General features: G+C 33.4%; 1 long non-coding RNA gene across 2 annotated transcripts in view; it reads right to left on the bottom strand.

Annotated features, from left to right (window-relative positions):
- LOC113602346 (uncharacterized) overlaps positions 1-23871 on the bottom strand; it is a 111382-nt gene that overhangs the window by 19715 nt on the left and 67796 nt on the right. The window contains exons 3-4 of one of the 2 annotated variants that reach the window (XR_008291841.1): positions 13534-13599; positions 10577-10820 (exon numbers count right to left, since the gene is read on the bottom strand). This is a non-coding gene — a long non-coding RNA (uncharacterized LOC113602346). Of the gene's footprint in view, positions 1-10576; positions 10821-13533; positions 13600-23871 lie in introns of those variants that run through there. The other variant, XR_008291840.1, reaches the window with a different exon arrangement.

Genomic DNA, 23871 nt, shown 5'->3' with positions numbered 1-23871 from the left:
AAGTACAGCAAGAGGACTAAGTGAAGAGGATATTAGTAATATGCCTGATAAAGAATTTAAAGTAATGGTTATAAAAATAATCACTGGACTTGAGAAAAGAAGAGGGTGCCAATGACCATCAACAAAGATATACAAAACATAAAAAAGGACTAATCAGAGATTAAGAACTTAATAACTGAAATTAAAAATATACTAGAGAGAAAAATCAAAGACTAGAGGAAACAGAAGAACAGATCAGCAACCTGGAGGACAGAGTAATGGAAAGCAAAGAAACTGAATAGAGGAGAGAAAGAAATAATGAAAAACAAAAATAGCCTAAGGGCTATCAAGCATAATAACACTCACATTATAGGGATACCAGTAGGAGAAGAGAGACAAAAGGGATAGAAAAATTATTTGAAGAAATAATAGCTGAAAACTTTCTGAACACAGGGAAGGAAACAGAAATCAACATCCAGTAGGCACTGAGGGCCCCCAACAAAATCAACCCAAGGAGGTCTGTGCCAAGATCCATAGTAATTAAAATGGCAAAAAGTAGTGAGAGAATTTTAAAAGCAGCAAAAGAAAAGAAGACATTTACATACAAGGAAAACCCCATAAAGCTATCAGTAACTTTGCAGGCCAGAAGGGAGTTGAATGATATAGTCAAAATACTGAAAGTGAGAGAGAAAAACAAAACCAAAAAAAAAAAAACCACAAAAAAAACCACAAAACCAAACTACAATAATAAATATGGAGCAAGGCTGTCATTCAGAATACAAGGAGAGATAGTTTCCCAAACAAACAAAAGTTAAAGGAATTCATGGCCACTAAACCACCCCCTACAAGAAATGTTAAAGAGAATTCTTTGAGTGGAAAGGAAAGACCATAAGTAGGAGTAAAGAAAATGGGAAGCACTAAAGCTGTAAAATTACATATCTATAAAAATCAGTCAAGAGATTTGCAACATAAAAGGATGTAAAGTATGAACACCATGTACCTAAAACATGTAAGCTGGGAGATAAGTAAAGAATGAGTTCAAACTTAAACAACCATCAACTTAATATAGGCTGCTATATACATAAAATGTTATATATAAGCCTAATGGTAACCACAAATTAAAAACCGGTAATAAATATGCAAAAAATAAAGGCAAAAGTATCTAAGTATATCATTAAAGAAAGCCAACAAACCATGAGAGAAGAGAGTAAGAGAAGAAAGGAACAGAAAAGAACTACAAAAACAAACATAAAAAAGGTAACAAAATGGCAATAAGTACATACCTATCAATAATTTATTTGAATGTAAGTGGAGTAAATGCTCCAATCAAAGGACATAGAGTGACAAAATGCATGGCCCATCTATGTGCTGCATACAAGAAATGCATTTCAGATTGAAAGTCAGGGGGTGGAGAAACATTTATCATGCAAATGGAAGTGAAAAGCCAGAGTAGCAATACTTATATCACACAAAATAAACTCTAGTTTTTTTTTACATTTTTATTTATTTTTGAGAGACAGAGACAGAGCACAAGTTGGGGACAAGCAGAGAGAGAGAATGAGACACAGAATCTGAAGCAGGCTCCAGGCTCTGAGCCTGCAGCACAGAGCCCTACACGGGGCTCGAACCCACAAACCATGAGATCATGACCTGAGCCGAAGTTGGATGCTCAACCAACTAAGCCACCCAGGCACCCCACAAAATATACTTTAAAACAAGAGCCAAGCACTGTAACAAGAGCCAAAGAAGGACACTACATAATCATAAAGGGAACAATCCGACAAGAAGATAAAACAATTGTAAATATTTATGCACTCAAAATGAAAGCACCCAGATACATAAAGTAGCTAATACCAAACATAAAAGAAGTAATTGATAGTAATACATGATAGTAGAGGACTGTAACAACCCACTTACATCAAGGGATAGATCGTACAAACAGAAAATCAACAGGGAAACAGTGGCTGTTAATGACACATTGGACCAGATGAATGTAACAGATTTATACAGAACATTCTATCCAAAAACAGTGGACTACACATTCTTTTCAAGTGCATATGGAACATTCTTCAGAACAGATCATATGTTAGACCATAACATGGTCATTCATATATATATGAATATGTTCAATATTCATATATTATTCAACTATATATATGTGTGTGTGTATATATATATACATATATATATGTATATATATATATATATATATATATACACACATAGAGAGAGAGGGAGAGAGGGAGAGGGAGAGAGAGAAATGATAATGAAAACACAATAGTGCCAAATCATTTGTATGCAGCAAATGCTCTTCTAAGAGGGAAGTTGATACCAATCAAGAAGGAAGAAAAATCTCAAGTAAACAACCTATACTTACACCTAAAGGAACTAAATAAAGAACAAACAAACCCAAATCAAGTAGAAGGTAGGGAATCATAAAGATTATAACAGAAATAAATGAAAAATAAACTAAAAACACAATAGAACAGATAGATGAAACCAAGAGCTGGTTCTTTGAAAAGGCATACAGAATTGGTAAAGCTTTAGTCAGATTGATAAAAAAAAATAAATAAAAAGAAAAAAGAAAGAAAGAAAGGGAGAAAGAAAGGAAGAAAGAAAGAAAGGGAGGGAGGAAGAAAGAAAAAGGAGAGAAAACTCAAAATCAGAAATGAAAAAGAAGTAACAACCAATACCACAGAAATACAAAGGATCATAAAAGAATACTGTGGAAAATCATATGCCAACAAACTGGACAACCGAGAAGAAATGGATAAATTCGTAAGAATATATACCCTCCAAAAACTAAATCAAGAATAAATAGAATATTTGAACACACTGACTGCCAGCATTGAAGTTGAATCTATAATCAAAAATCTCCCAACAAACAAACAGAAGTCCTGGACCAGACGGTTTCATAGGTGAATTCTACCAAACATTTAAGGAAGAGTTAGCACCTATTTTCCTAAAACTATTTCCAAAAAATAGAAGAGGAAAGAAAACTTCCAAATTCATTCTATAAGACCATCATTACCCTTATACCAAAACCAGATAAAGACACTGTAAAAAAAGAGAACTATAGGCCAGTATCTGATGAACACAGATGCAAAAATCCTCAACACTATATTAGATGCAGAATCCAACAATACATTAAAAAATCCATTTACCATGAATGAGTAGGATTTGCCCTGCTATACAAGGGTTGTTCAATATTTGCAAATCAATCGATGTGATAAGTCACGTAAATGGGAAAAGAAAAATATGATTATTTCAAGAGACATAGAAAAGGCATTTAACAAAGTACAGCATCCACTCATGATAAAAACCCTCAACAAAGTAAGTTTAGAGGGAACTTGCCTCAATATAATAAAGGCCATAAATGAAAACTCACAACTAACATAATACTCAGTGGTGAAAACCTGACAGCTTTTCCCCTAAGGACAGGAACAAAACAAGGACGTTCAGTCTCACCTACTCTTACTCAGCATAGTACTGGGAATCCTAGCCATAGCAATTAGAAAAGAAAAAAAGAAATAAAAGACATCCAGATTGTAAAGAAGAAGTGAAACATTCACTCTTTCCAGATGGCATAATACTATATATAGAAAACCCTAAAGACCTCACCAAAAAACTACTTGAAGCAATAAATGAATTCAGTAAGGCCCAGGATGTAAAATCAATATACAAAAATCCATTGCATCTGTATACACTAATAACAAAGTAGCAGAAAGGAAAAGGAAGAAAACAGTCTCATTTACCATTACAACAAAAACAATAAGATACCTAGGAATAAACTTAACCAAGAAGGAGAAAGACTTGTACTCTGAAAATTATAAAACATTCATGAAAGTAATCAAATACAATACAAACAAATAGAAAGAAATTCTATGTTCATGGATTGGGAGAACGAATATTGTTAAAATTTCCATACTACCCAAATGCAATCGCTATCAAAACACCAAAGCATTTTTCACAGAATAGAACAAATAATCTTAAAATTTGTATAGAACCTTAAAAAACCCCAAATAGCCAAAACAATATTGAAAAAGAAAAACAAAACTGGAGAAATAACAATCCCAAATTTCAAGATAAAATACAAAGCTGTAGTTACCAAAACTGTATAGAACCTAGCACAAAAATAGATCAAGGGAACAGAATACAGAACTCAGAAATAAACCCACAATTACATGGCCAATTAATCTTAAACAAAGGAGGCAAGAATTTGCAATGAGTGAAAAACAATCTCTTCAATAAATGATATTGGGAAAACTGGACAGCTACATACAGAAAAATGAAATTGGACGACTTTCTTATGCCATACACCAAAATAAACTCAAAGACCTAAATGTGTGATACCTGAAGCCATAAAACTCCTAGAAGAGAGTACAGGCCATAATTTTTCTAACATCGTCCAGAGTATCATTTTTCTAGATATGTCTTATAAGGCAAGGGAAACAAAAGCAAAAATCAACTATTGTGACTACATAAAAATGAAAGCTTTGCACAGCACAGGAAACAATCAGCAAAACTAAAGACAACCTGGTGACTAGAAGAAGATATTTGCAAATGACATATCCAGCAAAAGTTAGTAACCAAGGTATATAAAATCTTACACAATTTAGCACCCTCCAAAAACAAATAATCCAGTTAAATATGGGCAGAAGACATGAAAAGACATTTCTCCAAAGAAATACAAATGGCCAACAGACACATGAAAAGATGCTCAACATCACTAATCATCAGGGAAATGCAAATAAAAAGCTCACACCTGTCAGAATGTCTACATTCAAAAACACAGGAAACAACAAGTGTTGGCATGGGTGTGGAAAAAAAGGAACACTCTTGTGCTGTTGGTAGGATGCAAACTGGTGCAGCCACTGTGAAAAACAGTATAGAAGTTACTCAAAAAATTAAAAATAGAATTATCATATGATCCAGTAATCCACTGCAGGGTATTTACCCAAAGAATGCAAAAAAAAAAAAACAATTCAAAAAGATACATGCACTCTTATGAATATTGCAGCATTATTTACCATAGCCAAAGTATGGAAGCAACCACAGTGTCCATCCATAGATGAATGGATGAAGAAAAGTGGTGCATTTATACAGTAGAATATTAGACATAAAAATGATATCTTGTCATTTGCAGCAACATAGATAGATCTAGATGGTATAATGCTGTGAAATAAATCAGTCAGAGAAACAAAAATACCATATGATTTCACTCGTGTGGAATTTAAGAAACAAAACAAACAAGAAAAGAGATAAACAAATAAACAAAAATGGACTCTTAACTATTGAGAACAAAGTGATGGTTACCGGTGGAGAGGTGAGTTGAGGGATGGGTGAAATAGGTGAAGGGGATTAAAGTACACTTATGATGATAAGCACTGAGTAATGTATACAATTGTTTAATCAGTGTATTATACACTTGAAACTAATATAATGTTGTATGTTATTTGTTAGAAATAAATAAAATTAAATTAACAAAATAAAATAAAATAAATTGTTCTTATTTAAAAAACAAGAAAGAAAGTTTTTCTTAGATACCAGAACTTTGAGACCCAAAGAGCTGAGAATGGAAGGGGCAAGAAACAATATTTTAGTGCTTCATTAGGTGATAAGAGGTACTCACTTTGCTCTTTAACTCAACACTTACATGATTCATGGGAGAGATAGTTCTACGTGTTGGTACTGGGCTAGAAACATATATCTCATTTTTCAAATAATAACGCAGTCTTTTACTGTGTTCTTTCTTCACTGGCATCATATATAAGTTATCTGTAACTCATTCTATCAGGGTATTCAAGCTGTGTTGAGATTGAACCAGTGAATTCCACTGATTCCTTTCTTTGTCTGGTAAATGACTTATTTGGCTGGAATTAATATAGAGTCAGATGCACTGATGGTATACATAATAGATGGGGCAGACTCATGAAGGCCAGAGAAACCAATTTTTAACTTATATTAAGTCATTATTATTATTATTATTATTATTATTATTATTTTGAAAACACTCCATTTTATTTCATAGTTCATTTCAAGCTTTTATGAAATTTCTGGTAGTTAACGTATAGTGTAATATTACTTTCAGGAGTAGAATTTAGTGATTCATCACTTACATATAACATCCAGTGCTCATCAAAAGAAGTGCCCTTTTTAATGCCCATAACCCATTTAGCCCACCTTCCCTCCAGCAACCCTCAGTCTATTCTCTGTAGTTATAAATCTGTTTTATGTTTGCCACTCTTTTTTTTCCTCTCCTACATTCAGCCTTTTTGTTTTGTAAATCCCACATTTGAGTGAAATCATATGGCATTTTTCTTTCCCTGACTTAGCATAATACATCCTACCTCCACCCATGTCTTGCAAATGGCAAGATTTTATTTTTTAATGGCTTAGTAATATTCCTTTGTATGTAAATATCACTTCTTTATCCATTTATCAGTCAATGGACATTTGGACTCTTTCCATAATTTGACTATTGTTGATAAATAATTTGGCTATTATTTCTATAAACATCAGGTTCACATATACCTTCAAGTCAGTATTTTTGTATCCTTTGGATAAATACCTAGTAGTGCAGTTTCTAGATTTTAACATAGTTCTATTTTTAACTTTAAAGGGACCTCCATACTGTTTTCCAGAGTGGCTGCATCAGTTTACACTCTCACCAACATTATAAGAGGTTCTCCTTTTTCCCCATCCTCGCTAACACCTGTTGTTTCCTGTGTTGTTAATTTTAGACATTCTGACAGGTGTATGGTGATAGCTCATTGTAGTTTTGATTTGTATTTCCCTGACGATGAGCACTGTTGAGCATCTTTTCATGTGTTTGTTAGCCATCTGGATGTCTTCTTTGGAAAAGTGTCTATTCATGTCTTCTACCCATTTCTTAACTGGATTATTTGTTTTTTGGGTGTTGAGTTTGGTAATTTCTTTTTTTTATTTTTTTATGTTTATTTATTTTTGAGAGAGAGGGAAAGTCAGAGTGTGAACAGGGGAAGGGCAGAGAGAGAGGAGGACACAGAATCTAAAGCAGGCTCCAGGCTCTGAGCTGTCAGCACAGAGCCCGATGCGGGACTCAAACTCACGAACTGTGAGATCATGTCCTGAGCCGAAGTCAGACACTCAGCTGACTGAGCCACCCAGGCACCCCTGGTAAGTTCTTTATAGATTGTGGATACTAACACTTTATTTAATATGTTATTTGCAGATATCTTCTCCCATTCCTTTAGTTGCCTTTTAGTTTTGTTGATTGTTTCCTTCACCATGCAAAAGCTTTTTATCTTGATGAGGTCCCAATAGTTCATTTTTGCTTTTTTTCCCTTGCCTCTGGAGACATGTCAAGTAAGAAGTTGCTATAGCCAAGGACAAAGAGGTTCCTGCCTGTTTTCTCCTGTAAAACTTCCATGTTTTTCTGTCTCACATTTAGGCCTTTCATCCAGTTTGAACTTATCTTTGTGTCTGGTGTAAGAAAGTAGTCCAGTTTCATTCTTCTGTATGTAGCTGTCTAGGTTTCACAGCACCATTTGTTGAAGAGACCTTCTTTTTTTCCATTGAATATTCTTTCCTACTTTGTCAAAGGTTAGTTGATCATATAGTTGTGGGTCCATCTATTCATTTTCTATTCTGTTCCATTGATTTATGTATCTATTTTTTCTGTAGTCTTGGTGACTATAGTTCTGTAGTACAGCTTGAAGTCTGGAATCGTTATGCCTCCAGCTTTGTTTTCTTTTTCAAGATTGCTTTGACTAAACAGGATCTTTTGTGGTTCCATACAAATAATAGGATTGTGTGTTCTAGCTCTGTGAAGAATGCTGGTGGTATTTTGATAGGGATTGCATTAAATATGTATATTGGTTTGGGTAGTATAATCATTTTAACAATATTTTTCCTTCCAATCTATGATGATGGAATGTTTTTCCATGTCTTTGTGTCATCTTCAATTTCATTAGTGTTATATACAGTTCAGGCTACAAATATTTTATGTCTTAGGTTAGGTTTATTTCTAGGTATCTTCTGATTTTTGGTGCAGTTGTAAATGAGATCAATACCTTGATTTTTCTTTCTGTGGCTTCATTTTTTGGTGTATAGAAATGCAGCAGATTTCTGTATATTGATTTTGTATCCTGCAACTTTACTGAATTCATGTATCAGTTCTAACATTTTTTTGGTGGAGTCTTTGGGGTTTTCCACGTAGAGTATCATGTTGTCTGTGAATAGTAAATGTTTGACTTATTCCTTGATGATTTGAATGCCTTTATTTCTTTTTATTATCTGCTGAAGCTAGGACTTCCAGTACTACGTTAAATAACAATGATGACACTGCACATCCCTGTCTTGTTGCTGACTGTAGCAGAAAATCTTTCAGTTTTTGCCCATTGAGGATGATATTAGCTGTGGGTATTTCATATATGGATTTTATGATGTTGAGGTATGTTCCCTCTATCCCTACTTTGTTGAGAGTTTTTAATCAAGAAATGATGCTGTACTTTTTCAAGTGCTTTTTCTGCATGTTTTGAGAGGATCATATGGTTCTTATCCTTTCTTTTATTAATGTGGTGTAGCGCATTGATTGATTTGCGAATACTGAACCACCCTTGCAACCCAGGAATAAATCTCACTTGATCATGTTGAATGATTCTTTTAATGTACTGTTGGACCTCATTTGTTATTATCTTGTTGACAATTTTTGCATCCATTTTTATCAGGGATGTTGGCCTGTAATTCCTGTGTGTGTGTGTGTGTGTGTGTGTGTGTGTGTGTAGTCTATGTCTGGTTTTGGAATGAAGGTAATGCTAGCCTCATAGAATGAGTTTGGTAGTTTTTCTTCCATTTCTATTTTTTTTTTTTGGAACAGTTTGATAAGAATATGGTTTAACTTTTAAAATGTTTGGTAGAATTCCCCTGTGGAACCATCTGGCCCTGGACTTTTGTTGGGACATTTTTGATTACTGATTCAATTTTTTTTGCTGGTTATTGGCCTATTCAAGATTTGTATTTCTTCCTGTTTCAATTTTGGTAGTTTATATGTTTCTAGGAATTTGCCCATTTCTTTCAGGTTGTCTAATTTGTAGGCGTATAATTTTTCATAATACTCTCTTATAATTGAAGGCACCTGGATGGCTCAGTTGGCTAAGCATCCAATTCTTGATTCCAGTGCAAGTCTTGATGTTATAGTTCATGGGATTGAGTCCCATGTCAGGCTCTGTGCTATCTATATATTGGGATTCTCTCTCTCTCCCCCTTTCTCTCTGTCCCTCCACCACCCACCTGCTCTTTCTCTCTCTCAAAAAAAAAAAAAAACTTAAAAAGAGACATAAAGGATACAAATAAATAAAATCATGAATGAGAGGAGAGATCACAACCAATACCACAGAAATACAAACTATTAAAACAGAATATTTTTAAAATATTTATTTATTTATTTAAAGAGAGGAAAAGAGAGAGAGAGAATATGGGAGAGAATGGGGGAGGGTCAGAGAGGAGAGAGAGAATTCGAAGTAGACTCTGCACTGTCAATGAAGAGGTGGATGTGGGACTCAAACTCATGAAACGTGAGATCATGAGTCAAGAGTTGGATGCTTTGGGGCACCTGGGTGGCTCAGTCGGTTAAGCAGCCGACTTCGGCTCAGGTCATGATCTCGTGGTCCGTGAGTTCGAGCCCCGCGTCGGGCTCTGTGCTGACAGCTCAGCGCCTGGAGCCTGTTTCAGATTCTGTGTCTCCCTCTCTCTCTGCCCCTCCCCTGTTCATGCTCTGTCTCTCTCTGTCTCAAAAATAAATAAACGTTAAAAAAAAGATTTTAAAAAAGAGTTGGATGCTTAACCAACAGAGCCACCTAGGTGTCACTCTCTTCTTTTTCATAAGTTGGCTGGGGTTTGTTTCTGTATCATTTATTTCTGCTTTTATCTGAATTATTTCCCTTCTTTTGCTGACTTTAGGCCTCATTTGTTGTTCTATTTCTTTCTCCTTTTAGTGTAAGTTTAAGTGGTGTGTTTGAGATTGTTTTTTCTTCTTGAGGTAGACTTGTACTGCTATATACTTCCCTCTTAGGACTACTTTTGCTGCATCCAAAGGTTTTAGACCTTCTTGTTTTCATTTTCATTTATTTCCATGTATTTTTTTAAATTTCTTCTTTAACTTCCTGATTGACCCATTTATTTTTTAGTAAGATTTTCTTTAACTTCTATGTATTTGTGATCTTTCCAATTTTTTTCTTGTGGTTGATTTCAACTTTCATAGTATTGTGCTCAGAAAATATACATGATATGATCTCAATCTTTTTGTACTTGTTGAGGCCTTTAAGTCATTATTTTGTAAGACTGAATTGCTGGCCAAAACATGATGTGATGGTACTAAAGTTATTTGTCCCCAGAAAGCAAGAAATGGGGTTGGTTGCTGTTTTAAGAGAATTGAGGGCTCAAAATGGAGGTCTTGATTAGGGAATGTCTGTGCTTCCCAGACTATGAATGACCCTCAGTCTTACCCCATTCCTTCTTTGTGTATGAGCGCCGTAAACAACACACTGTCATACTGTGTTGTAGAGAGAAGATAGACAACTGACATCTACAGAGTGGTCATTCTACCTAACTTATTATGAAGAACATATTTTTCAGTAAAATACTTTAGATGAGCATTTTTTATAGATTTGAATATTTTCATCTGTTGGGTCTATACTGAAATGTGAATCATATGCCTTCCTCTGATATACTTCTTCCAATCCACAATCTTCTCCTTTGCATCTAGCCAGCCCTTTAGCCACTGATGAAAAAAAATAACAGTTAGGTGTATTGTATATTGCATCTTCTACTTCATATCCACTCTTCCTCGTTTGACTGTCCTGCAGAGACATTTATAAATTGGTTTTGAATGCTTTCCTATTTATTGAGATATAATTTACATATAGCGTTATGCAAGTTTGATCAAATAAAAAATAGCATGCATCCTGATACCATAGGTAAAAGATAATATCAGTATGGGCCTCTTTTGGAAAATTCTGTGCATGTCAGTTTTGACTGATGAAAGATTATTATTGTCTTAATATATATTTTTTTTTTTGTTAGCCTCTCTCAGAAACATCCTCTTGTTTTCTCTACCTTGCTCTATTATGCTGGAGGTGACAGATACAGGCTCCCCTTCTTGGACTATATAACACTTTGTCTTCTTGGATTTGGTCATTGGAAGAGATAGGGAAGAAATCAGAGGAGAGTGAAAAGAGGTCATGAATTTTATAATCCCCTTTGTTTACCTACCCCAATACAATTCTGGCAGTTACTGCATTCCACTAGAGTTACCTCTCCTGTTTGGAAGTCTTTTCCATAGCACCACCTTTCAACTGGGTTCTTGTCACTATTGTCTTTTCCCTTGCCATTCAAAGGCCCCACTATTGCATCTCTCCTCCTTGTTACTTTCCTTGTCCCTGATCACACCTTTGCAAATATTTGCTAAGTTAAATTATCTTTGCCACCCCATTAAATCTGCTGCATCAGTTTTTTTTAGTATGCATTATGTTTTATGCTAATATATTGACTAATATATTGGCTCTGCCAACATTTGTCACTGAGCATCTAGTGTGTGAATAGAAGTCACCCCAGAAGATGTCTATCACATTGTAACTTTTGATTAGAAGAATTAGCATTGGAAAAACATGTGATATGTCAAATATTTGCAATGTACTTCAAATATTTCTTTAATAATGTTTTTAATACTATTATAATTTAGTGACTACTATATTAACAAGAGTGACAAATCATTAATATAGTATAGTCAAGTCCATATCACTTGTCATTCTTAATTATAATGTGATGTTTTCCCTTCAGTTGTGAGAACAAGTCTTCCTTATATAAACATAGTGCACATATGGCAATGCTAATAAATGAGCAATCACAGCATACTAAAGCATTAGGAATGCATTTACTTGCTCGCAAACATGTGTTCTGTATAATGACATTGGCATATTCTATAAATTTAGTAGAAGTCCTGCCAAATTTTAAGCAATATGGAAGAGTAGCATAATTATGATGAAAAGAATGTTAAGGATGGTCACAGTAGTATCTAAGAATACTAGTATTGGTACTAAAAAGTAGGAGAATTAGATGGGGGAGGGGACAGAGGAGTGAAAGGATAAAAAACCACAGCTAACATTTACAAAGACTAACAAAGTTCCTGACAATGTGCAAAGTGCCCTACATTTCTAATCTCATTTAATAATGACAACAAAGCTAAGATGTAGGCACAGTTGTTACACTCATAACATGAAGATTCTGAGGATCAGAGGAAAATAGGAGAAAACTGAAATGAAAAACCTTAAGGACAGTGGGGATAGACTACTTGTTATCTAGCTTTTAATGTTGGAGCCACAGTCTTGTGCTTATCACAAATAGAGTTGTAATTGACCTGTCATTTCATCTGTTTCAAATTCAAATATTCTACTGTATGTCATCTTCTATATTTTTAACTACTTTTGCTAATTTACCAACTAGATTGCAATAAGGTGTACCACCTATTGACCCTAACAAATTTTCACCGTCCAGTCACCTCATTTATGCATTATTTACTTGCTCAGCTGGGTTATATTGTACAGTTTATAGTTCATAATTATAATTACTCCCATGCATATATCTTCAATTCATTTTTATAATAGATAAACTATGCTTCTTTTTAAATAAGGATTCTGGATTTAATTTTGGATAGTAGGTATCTTGAAATTTATTTTTTTGCAATAAATTCAATGTGTAGTGAAGTGAATCCAGGTAGATGGCTCTAAACTATAGCTCAGATTGGGAAAATTTATGGAATTATATCAATTCCATTACCAAAGCATGGAAAAAAATCAGAAAAAAATGGGGTAAATAGGAGAATGCTTGGGATTATACACTTTGGATGAGCTTCCAGGTAATGATGGTGCTGATCTGAAGACCACAGTGTGAATAGGAAGGGACTGTTGAATGTTCTGGGGCAGGAGGGTGGGGGTTGTCTTTAAAAGAAGGAAAAGATAGGTTGGTAGTTGGGGAAAATGGCAAGCTGGAGGGAAGGTTTTTGTTGTTGTTATTAAGATGAAAAACACATCAGCACACTGGTACTTTGGTGGGAAGGAATTAATGGTGAGAGAAAAGTGGAAGATTCAAAAGGAAGAGAATAGTAAAGGAATCACACAGGTGGCTTAGGGCCTAAAACCTAGAAGAAATACAGAACATAAATGTAAAGACTGGCCCTGGAGTTTAAAAAGGGCCAACATCTCCTCTTCTGAGACTCTTCTGAAGATTGGAATAAGTATCCAACTATGTTTTTGCTGACTTCATTTCTGGCAGGTTTTCAAGGAACTATCCTTTAAATTTCATTTTCCCCTCCTCCTCCTTTTTCAGTGCCTCTCCTCTGTTCAGTGCCTCCTAAATCTGTTCTAAATCTGTCCCCTGGTCCTGTGTGGGTTGGGTTGGGTTGGGTTTGCTTTGCTTTGCTTTGTTTTTGTTTTTGTTTTTTTTTCAAACCACCTTTGGATTTCATTCTTGCATTTTTTTCTCTGTTTCAACTCTTGCCAAAGAACTAATCCTTACCTCTTGCATTACTTGAAGCAAAGTGTGCTTCCTTCAAAAAGTCCAATCTCTCCTTTGTTTATTCACCTGGCAAAAATAAAGAAAAGATAGCTAAACTACTAAACTATGCACTAAATACAGATTATCTCTCAATGTCTCCTTACTCCAAAACTGTACCTAAGATCTCAGTGTTAATCCCATCACTTGGATCTCAACACCTTTTACCTACCCAAGATATCACTCTTAAAATTGTGTACTGCTTCTCACAGATGATCCATCTTTAAATAATCTTTTGAGTTATAATTGCATGTGGTAGAATGTATTTATTGTAATTGTACAGCTTGGTAAGTTTTGGCAAAGGTATATTCTTTGGAACCATCACCACAGTGAAGAACTAGAATCATTCTATCATCCCAAAAATGTTTCCCCATAGTCCTCTAGTAAATTCCCCCAATTCTGGTCCTAGACTAATCCCTGATGTGCTTTCTGTTACCATGGATTACTTTTGCTTGCTCTTGAATTTCCAAAAACAAGTGGAAACATACAGTATGCATTCTGTTTATGCATGATTTTATTCCTTTCAGTTATGTTTTTGAGTTGTATCTGTGTTTTATTTATCTATAGTTTATGTCATTTCAGTGACATAATGAATTGCATTATATGGCTATTTCACAATTTAATTACCCATTTATGTGTTGACAGACACTTGGGTTGTTTACTATTAGCTATTGAGAATGAAGTTTCTATGGGCATTCTTATACACATCTCCCTGTTGTTACATGTTTTTATGTTTACATAGATACTAAGGAAAGGGTATTTAGGGTTGTATAGTAAGTGGATTTGTGACTTTATAAGAAACTCCAAATTGTATTCTAAGTTGGATGTGACATTTTGCATTCCTACTAGCGATGTGTGAAGATTCCAGTTGCTTTACAACCATGCTAAAACTTGTTATTGTCAGGCTTTTCAAATTGTAGTCAATCTAGTTGATGTATAGTGCTATTTCATTGTAGTTTCAACTTGCATTTTTCTGCTGTTGATATTATCTTTTTATGTGCTCATTGGTCAAATGCATATCTTCTTTCATGAAGTTCTCTTCAAATATTTGGCTCACTTTTAAGAATTGTCTTCTTTCTATTGAGTTATAAGACTTCTTTATATATTTAATATGAGGACTTTTATATATATTTTTCTTCCATTGTCTTGCCTGCCTTTTCATTGTCTAAATGGTATCATTTGAAGAGCACTTTTAGTTTTAATGAAATCCAATTTATGTTTTTTTTTTCGTTTATACATTATTTTTTGTCCTAAGAAATTTTCACCTGCCCCAAAATTGCAAAGACTTTTTCTCTCTAGAAGTTTCCCTTTAAGGGGTGCCTGAGTGTCTCAGTTAAGCATCCAACTTCGGCTCAGGTCATGATACATGGTTCATTTGTTCATCATGATCTCACAGTTTGTGAGCCAGAGTCCCGCGTCGGGCTCCATGCTGACAACTCAGAGCCTGGAGCCTGTTTCAGATTCTGTGTCTCCCTCTCTCTTTGCCCTTCTCTCTCTCTCTCTCTCCAAGATAAATAACCATTAAAAAATTAAAGTTTCCCTTTAAAGTACTTATGGATTTATCCTTTATTTATGATTTGTTTTTATGTCTATTATTCAGTTAGAGTTATTTTTATATATGGTGTAAGATGAGTTAATGTTAACTTTTATATGAATATTCAGTTCACCTAGCATTATTTCTTGAAAAAAACAATTTCCCTCATTGCATGATGTTAGTGTTTTTTCAAAATTAATTAAAAACTTGTGTGACTCTTTCTCTGTTCTTTGTTCTATTCTATTGATCTATATCCCTATCCTAATGCAGCTACCACATTCACTTGATTAATGTAACTTTACAATATGTCTTCGTATCAGGTAGTAGAAATCTTCCAACATAATTCTTTGTCCTAAAAATTGTTTTGGAAGGGGCACCTGAGTGGCCCAGTCAGTTAAGCATCTGACTTCGGCTCAGGTCATGATCTTGCGGTAGATAACTTTGAGTCCTGCATTGGGCTCTGTGTTGACAGCTCAGAGCCTCCCTCTTTCTCTACCCTGCTCTCTGTCTCTCTCTGTCTCTCTCTCTCTCTCTCAAAAATAAACGTTATTTTTTTTTAATTTGTTTTGGAAGTTGAAGTGGTTTGCACAAGGCACCATATTAATTTCTACAAAAATACCCCCAGGTTATTTGAATGAATCTTGTTAAATTCATAGAACAGTTTTGGTAGAAATAACATCTTAGTACAGAAATTTCTATTCCATAAAATTGTTATATTTGTCCATTTATTTTTCTTTCTTTCTTTCTTTCTTTCTTTCTTTCTTTCTTTCTTTCTTTCTTTCTTTCCCTCCCTCTCTCCCTCTCTCCCTTTCTTTCTTTCTTTCTTTTCTTTCTTTCTTTCTTTCCCTCCCTCTCTCCCTCTCTCCCTTTCTTTCTTTCTTTCTTTCTTTCTTTCTTTCTTTCTTTCTTTCTTTCTTTCAATAGCTCTTAGTGGCATTTTGTCTTTTCCCCCTCATCTCCCTACCCCTCTCCCCTCCTCCAGCAATGACCAGTTTGTTCTCTGTATTTATGGGTCTGTTTCTACTTTTTGTTTGTTTAGTTTATTTGTTTGTGACAGCATTTTTAGTAGTCTTGAACGTTTTATTAAATTGAACTCCAGTATTTAATATTTGTCAAGATATTGTATATGGCACTCTAAATATTTATTTTAAATTATTTGTTGTTAGTTTAAAGAAATATAATTGAACAATTTTGGGTGTTGATCTTACATAATATGAACTAGGTGAATGTATTTACAATTTCTAGTATCTGAGGATTTCTATGCATATTTTATGTCATCTGTGAATAATGAAAGTTTTATTTTCTCCTTGAAAATATTTTAGTCCTTAATTATTTTCTTGCTTTATTTTTCTGGCTATGTCCTCCAGTATAATAGGGAAGGAAGATAGGGAGAACAGACATTCTTGGCTTGTTACTGCTCTGAGGGATAACGTATGTTCTTGCTTTCAGCATCGCATATAATGAAGTCTATAGATATTTCATATATGCCCCTTATCAGGTCAAGGAAGTTCCCTTTTATTTTCAGTTTGCTGCAAAAATTTTATGTTCTGTGTTTGTTTTGTTCTGTTTTTAAATGATGCATGGGTGACAGATTTCTTCAAATGCCTTATCCATGTATTTAGATGATACATATTTTCTTTTGTTTTGAATAGAAAGTGAATTATATCAGTTGGTTTTTGAATGTTAAGCCAACCTGTGTGATTTTAATAAGTATTCTTTGTTATGGTGTATTAACATTCTTGTGTATCATTCAGTTTAATTTCCTATTATTTTATTAAGAACTGTAATGTCTACCTTAATTGGGGTTGTCATTGTTTTTACATTCTCCCAGAGAGCAATCTGTTAAACATATCCAGGATACTACTGATTTTAACTGTATTACAAAAATTACCAAATATGTACACACATATATATCTGTACATTGATACGTTTATACATAGAATTTTTAATTCTTATGCTTCTAACTCTTCTGTGTCCTTTCATTTAAAACAAATTTCTTTTTGATAGCTATAACTGAACATTTTGTTTTATACAGTCTTATACTTTTGGCCTTTTATATGGGAGTTTTGAACACATACATTAATATGATTAGTGATAAGTTTTGTTTAAGTAATCCTCTTGCTCTTTTTTCTAACTGGCCCATATATTGTTTTTTTCACTTTATCTCATTTTCTGACTTATTTAGCATTATGTACTTTTTAGTATTCCATGTTAGGCTTCCATATCTTTTGACAAATTGTACTGAATGATTCCTTAGTAAATTATTCACATATTTAAGTAGTCAAATATATTTTCTTATAATTTGACCGATGACCCTCAAAATTGTAAAAATTTCTCTCATTTTTGTTGTTTCACATTTCATATTTCCTATTTTGTATGCTTGTGTTATCTCTTATTTTCATAAACTTTTGTTTGTTTTCCTTTCCTTTAAATATCAGCTTAGGTGAATTTGACAAACTATATCAACTTTGCTGTTATCCTCATTATTCTTTTCTTCTGTTACTTTTCTTGTTACTGTTATTTTATTTTTCTAAGTTCTTATTTGACTTGATAATGCGAGTTAATTCATTATGTTCAAGAGAAACTCACAACCATAAACACTTCTATATTACTAAAAATAACACCAGAAATGCACATGAAACTTTAGAAAATCTTTTTATTCCAGGAATAAGAAAGAAATATTTTAAATATTCCCTGGGAACCTACTAGTGCTTATTTCATTTAACAAGTAAGAGCATTACTTCTAGAGAAGTAACAGGCACAACAAATATATGACTACTAAAATGAGTGAGCATGCATTGTCACTAACTTCAATTTCCATTTCTACAAAATGATGATGATACCAGTCTCGATTTATTGTGATAAGGATAGAATGATAATCCTAGTAGTCGTCGTCGTCGTCGTTATCATTGTCACCTTCACAACAATTTTATATCGCATACAATACCCTGGACAGCCTAAGATTCTTACAGTGCATATGCTTGATTCCAATAAATATTACTTTCTTTCTTACAGTTTAAAGATTTCACAAATTTAACAGTCATGCTATACGATTTAATTGGAAAACAGTTATTGGCAGTTTTATTTATTTTTTTGTTTGTTTTCATACTTTCAGCTGAGAATTCTGTCAATTTAAGGCTTTCCCAAAACATGAATAAACATCTAATTCATCTAATTCAAAGAGGACTACTAATTTACTTAACTATCCCGGAGAAGATAAAGTTGAATGAGAACATACATCCTCTGTTTCTCAGCAGGGTATCCTTGTTTTTCCTTGTCATTATGCTTAATTAGAGCTTTAAATATATGTTTCTTGAAAAAATTATATTTCTGTCAACTGCTGTCATTCAGTTCCCAATTCCATGTCACTCTGAAGTAATAGAGTACCTGACAATCTTCTGACAGAATCCCAGCTGTCAGACAGCTATGCTGATTGCTACTGCTTCCCTTCAACCTAATTAATGATTTATTAGTTTCATCAAACCAGAGATAATCTTTTCTGTTTCAGTCAACTTTAGCTCTGAGGTGCCCAATATAATGCTATAATTTTTCTCTGAGCTCATCCATTTTTTCTTCCACATGCGTGAGACAGAATATCTTTGTTGTTGTTTTTCTATGAAGGCAAAGTTCATTTTAAATACCAAGAATCTTTAAAGGACTTGAAATAATTTATATCACATAGTATATACATGATGGCATTGTACACATAAAAAAGAATTGTCATTTTTTAAATAAAACAGAATACACAAAAGTGAGCTAACTATAATTTCAGTAATGAGCCTCTACCTTAACTTTCAGATACATAATTGTTAAGATCAGAAATAGAAATAAATGTACTATTAACAAAACTGAGACACACAGAACCACTAACTCACAATTTTCTGTTTCACTGTATATCGACTTATGCATATGCAGGCATGATATCTGCATTTACTTTTTGTTGTTACTTCTGTGACAATGGTTCTTGGTTTGTTAATTTGTCTCTATCCTACATGAGATAATCAAGCCAAATTAGAAATTATTTACTGATTTTTATTAGAATTATTGAGGCTTATTTGGGGGAAAAGGGAGAGAGGGATAGGTAGCTCTAACAATCTTTGTAAAAGTTAGACTTGCACTTGGGATTATACCAAAAAGATAAAAATTTTTCTGTTTAACCTTATTTCTTCTTAGTATTGCCATAAAGATATAATGGCCCTAAAATTTTTAAATAGAAGAAAAATCTCATTTGTAGAGAATTGCTCATACTATAGTTATCTGTAATTCCCTTATAAGAGGTTCCAAAGCTTAATGATTTTGAAGGAAATGTGAACTATATTAAATTTAGCAATATAGCACACATTTACTTTAGAAAAGTTGGTCTATGGATGGAAAGAAAAATTTCTATCACAACTTCTCTCTCCATAACACCTAGAAACACACACTGATATACACGTACAGAGGACACACACACACACACACACACACACACTTTGCAAACCCAAAATCCCAGAAATTGTTAGATATTCTCTCCTGAGTTGTTTTTTTCCAAATAATTTCAGTGGGAGAGATTGCACTTAACTCACATTTGTGCATAGGAGGAAAAGAAGGCAGAAGAAGAGAAGGAACAAGAGAGAAAGAGGAGGAGGAGGAAGGGAAAGCATCTAAGTACCACTTCTGGGTCAGTATTTGAAAGAATGGTATATGTACTGGGAGACTTTTACCACATTTGTTGGTAATAATTTAGTAAGGTACACACTTAGTCTATTCTCTTCTAAACATTACAAAATAGAGGGTGCTGGAGATTTCCAATTCTGAAATAATATCTGTCCGAATTGCACTTCTTTCATAAACAAGTTAAATCTAGGTTCCAAACAGCCTTTCTGTCGTCTTCAGAAGATATCTACATTTATAAATTGTGTTTTTAACTTGAAAGAAATAGGGTAAAGCTTAGTTATATTTAATTACAAATAGCATTGTGGGAATAAACACAATTTACACCTACAATACTTAACTAATGAAAGAAGTGGTTTCACCCAACGGTCAAAAATACAGTAAACCAGCAAACCAGAGCTAATCACTAGTAGAAAAGTCAGCTACATGCAATCAGCATTCTATGTATTATTTAAGAAGGTGATAGCTCCATCTGTATGCTGTGATGATAGTGATTATAATTCTATAATGCCATGAAAATGAGTGAGAATCTGCAAAAACCTCTTGGGAAAATTCATGAAAATTATATGTCTGTGTGTGTGTGTGTGTGTGTGTGTGTGTGTGTATGTATATATATGTATCTGTATATATGTATATATGTATCTGTATGTATATATGTATACACATACATATACACACACACATATATATGTGTATATATATATATTTACACATTTAAATTCTGAGAAATACTATGTATTAGTAGTACTATGTAATAGTAACAAATTAAAGGTAACAATTATATCTTAAAGAAAAAAATTTTAAATGGTGTCATAAAATTTCAAGAGTTTGATGATATACTTTCTTGTAAGTAAAATGCTTAAAATATAAACTGGAGAAACCTATTGAATAATTTATTATGACACATGCAGTTACTTACTTCTAGGTGACCAGATCAGATTTGAGTCCACTTAGTAACAACAAAAAATCATTAACCCCAATGACTGTTTGTGGCCCATGTGAAATGAGTTTGTATCTTACCCTAGACTGAAAAATCTACTCTGATAATTGGCATCAAAAATAAACCTCATGTGAAAGGCTAACATATGTGTATTCCTTTACATCTTAACCTATATTACTGCCACATATCTGGAGAATGACTACTGAATAAGAATGACATAGAGTGTTCCTATATGACACCTAAATATGTAAAGACTTTTCCTAGTTTTCTTCTTTCTCCAAGTTTTCTTCCCTCTCCAAGGTGTCTAAAGTAAAATCTTCCCATTCACCATGAGCCAAAATTTGCTAACGGCAGAGGATATGTTATCACATGTATAAAGTATAGTGCATATCTTGAAATATAATATGGGAAACTGTTATGTTTATTTTTTAACATCAGTGTGGTTAAGACAATCCTATGTATTAAATCAAATGCATATTAATAGAGGAAAATATAATTAAGTGAGCACGTTGCCTTGCCTAAAAGTCAAGAAGTTATTAAATCTTAGCAACAACATCTGTAGTAAGATAATTGTTATTCTACTAGACAAGTGCCCAAAATAATATTTATAATTTTCATTATTGTAATCAAGCACTGGTGAATTTGACTGCTACTAACCAAGACATTAAATTAATTCACCCACTTTTAGTAATATGTGCAATTGTCACATGTCTTGAAGTATATACTCGTGTGAATAAAATCTATGTATCCACTACCAAAAATAAAGTTAGAAGTATATGGAATTAATATATTACTAACATTTGTGGGGTAACAATGGCCTATTTACAATACTGTCTCATTTAATGCTCACAGGAGATATGTGTATTATTTTCTCTATTTTATAAATAAAGAAACTAACTTTGAGTGGGGATAGATGTGCTCTGAAGTATACATATATGATTGTAGAGTTAAAAAGCATGTTACCATTTAGAAGGTCATTGGTGAATGTTAACTCAGATAAAATGGTATTGGGAGATATTATGGGATAATTAAATTGAGTAGCAATGATTGATGGTTGGAAAAGAGTACTGACACATCTCAATATGACAGGGCAAGAGAGGCATCAGTTGTCTATTCTAATATCTATAAATTGCCTGCCCACTTCCTTCTGATTTTTACTTTTTTGTCCCTGACTCCTTTGGTCTTATAAAATTGCTCTGCTATTGGCACAATGCATTTTACATTGAACAGAGTGATTGTGCTTTCAGTCAACCTCCTATAGGTTGATAGTATATATAATGATTATATATGATAGATTATATATAGATTATATAGATTATGTGATTTATTATGTATAATATATTTATTATATATGTATATATATGTACGTGTGTGTGTGTGTATATATATATATATATATATATATATATATATATATATGTATATATCTTATATCCACAATATGTAGATTTGCCATTATTATGGAATACATCTTTCTGAAGACCTTGGGTTGCTTGACATCCTTCGTAATTTTATATATGTAGGCAAATTATGTCTCTGCTCTGATTATTTGGGGATAAAGTTTACTACTTAATAAAAGTCAGTTGTTTTATTATTTATTGCATCAAATATTGTTTTAATTGATAGTATGGTAAATATATTATAGATTCAGTGACTCCTATATAAAACTCAGTATAAAATTGAGAAAAATAAAAGTTCACCTTGAGGGGTGCCTGGGTGGCTCTGTTTATTGAGCATTGGACTCTGATTTTGGCTCAGGTCATGATCACAGGGTCGTGGGATTGAGCCCCACGACCACATTGGGCTCCATGCTGTGTGTGGCGTCTGCTTAAGATTCTCTCTCTCTCTTCCTCTGACCCTCTCCACCCACCCCAGCTTGCATGTGCTCTCTCTTTAAAATAAAAAGAAAAAGTTCACCTTAGAAGCCTCCTATCTCAAATTTCTGGTATTTTTAAGGGTCAGTTGCTGATTTCAACTCTAGCTTTTTACTCTATATCACATATTTCCATATATATTTTCTTGTTTTGTTCCCAGCACAAACATGTGACTTTACAAATATCCCTTCTTCATACATGTACATCTACATATATGAAGATTCTGAAAGGCAAAGAGAATTTTAATGTGAAAAAGATTTTGCATAACAGAGAAAGATTTGATCCTATAGTCCCTATCCTAAACTTAGTAAACTTTCTATGAATATTTTACTTTATTTAGTGTTTATTTTTGTTCTTTCTAGACATTAAGTAGGAGTTCAGTATATGTTGAAAATTAGAATATACATTAAAAGCCTAATTTTTCATATATATGATAATGGCCTTTGCTTTCTCAATACATAATCTTGACCATAATTTGAATAGTTGTAGTTAATAGAGTGAAATCATTTTCATGGGAATTTCTGGATCAAGAAATACAGTGTTAACTTTGGACTATAATTTGATCATAAGTTTAATACAGAATTAATGTTTATTGGTGCCAGGGTGGCTTAGTCAGTTAAGCATCTGGTTCTTGATTTTGGCTAAGTTCATGATCTCAAGGTTTATTAGTTTGAGCCCTGTGTTGGACTCTTTGCTGACAGCACAGAGTATGTTTGGGATTTTCTCTCTCCCTTTCTTTCGGCCCATCCCCCACATGTTCATGCTCTCTCTCTCAAAATAATAAACTTTTAAAAAGTCAAAACATTAAAAAAAGGATATTTACAAATAATAAAATTTTATTTCCTGCAACTATTTGCATTTTATTTAATTATTCAGATTCTTTAAATATACACACATATATTGTTTTATGAATATGTACAATTTCTTGTTAGAATATAAATAAGCATTTCTTCATGTTTATGTATATATATTCTGTTCCTTTTTTTGTATGGCTCCCCCATTCCTCTTATTTCTCTGTGATTAACTTCCTTGACTCATTTCACAACCTACATTAACATCTTGCAACTGAATTTCAATTTATTTTCATGTGTTTTTAAGCTACTTGAATTACTTTTCTATTATATTAAAATCCCTATGAGTTTTACAAATAAAATCTACTTGTTATTGAGTATTGTCCTTTTGGTATTTTGCTAGGAACTGGGGAGGGGCAGACAGAGAGCGAGAGAGAACCCAAGCAGGTTCCATTAATATGGCAGAGCCTGATACAGTGCTCAATCCCATGACCCTGGAATCTGAAATCA

This window comes from Acinonyx jubatus, chromosome D3 (genome assembly GCF_027475565.1).
Source record: "Acinonyx jubatus isolate Ajub_Pintada_27869175 chromosome D3, VMU_Ajub_asm_v1.0, whole genome shotgun sequence".
NCBI classification, from domain to species: Eukaryota; Metazoa; Chordata; class Mammalia; order Carnivora; family Felidae; genus Acinonyx; species Acinonyx jubatus.
This window is presented reverse-complemented; position numbering and strand designations above follow the sequence as displayed.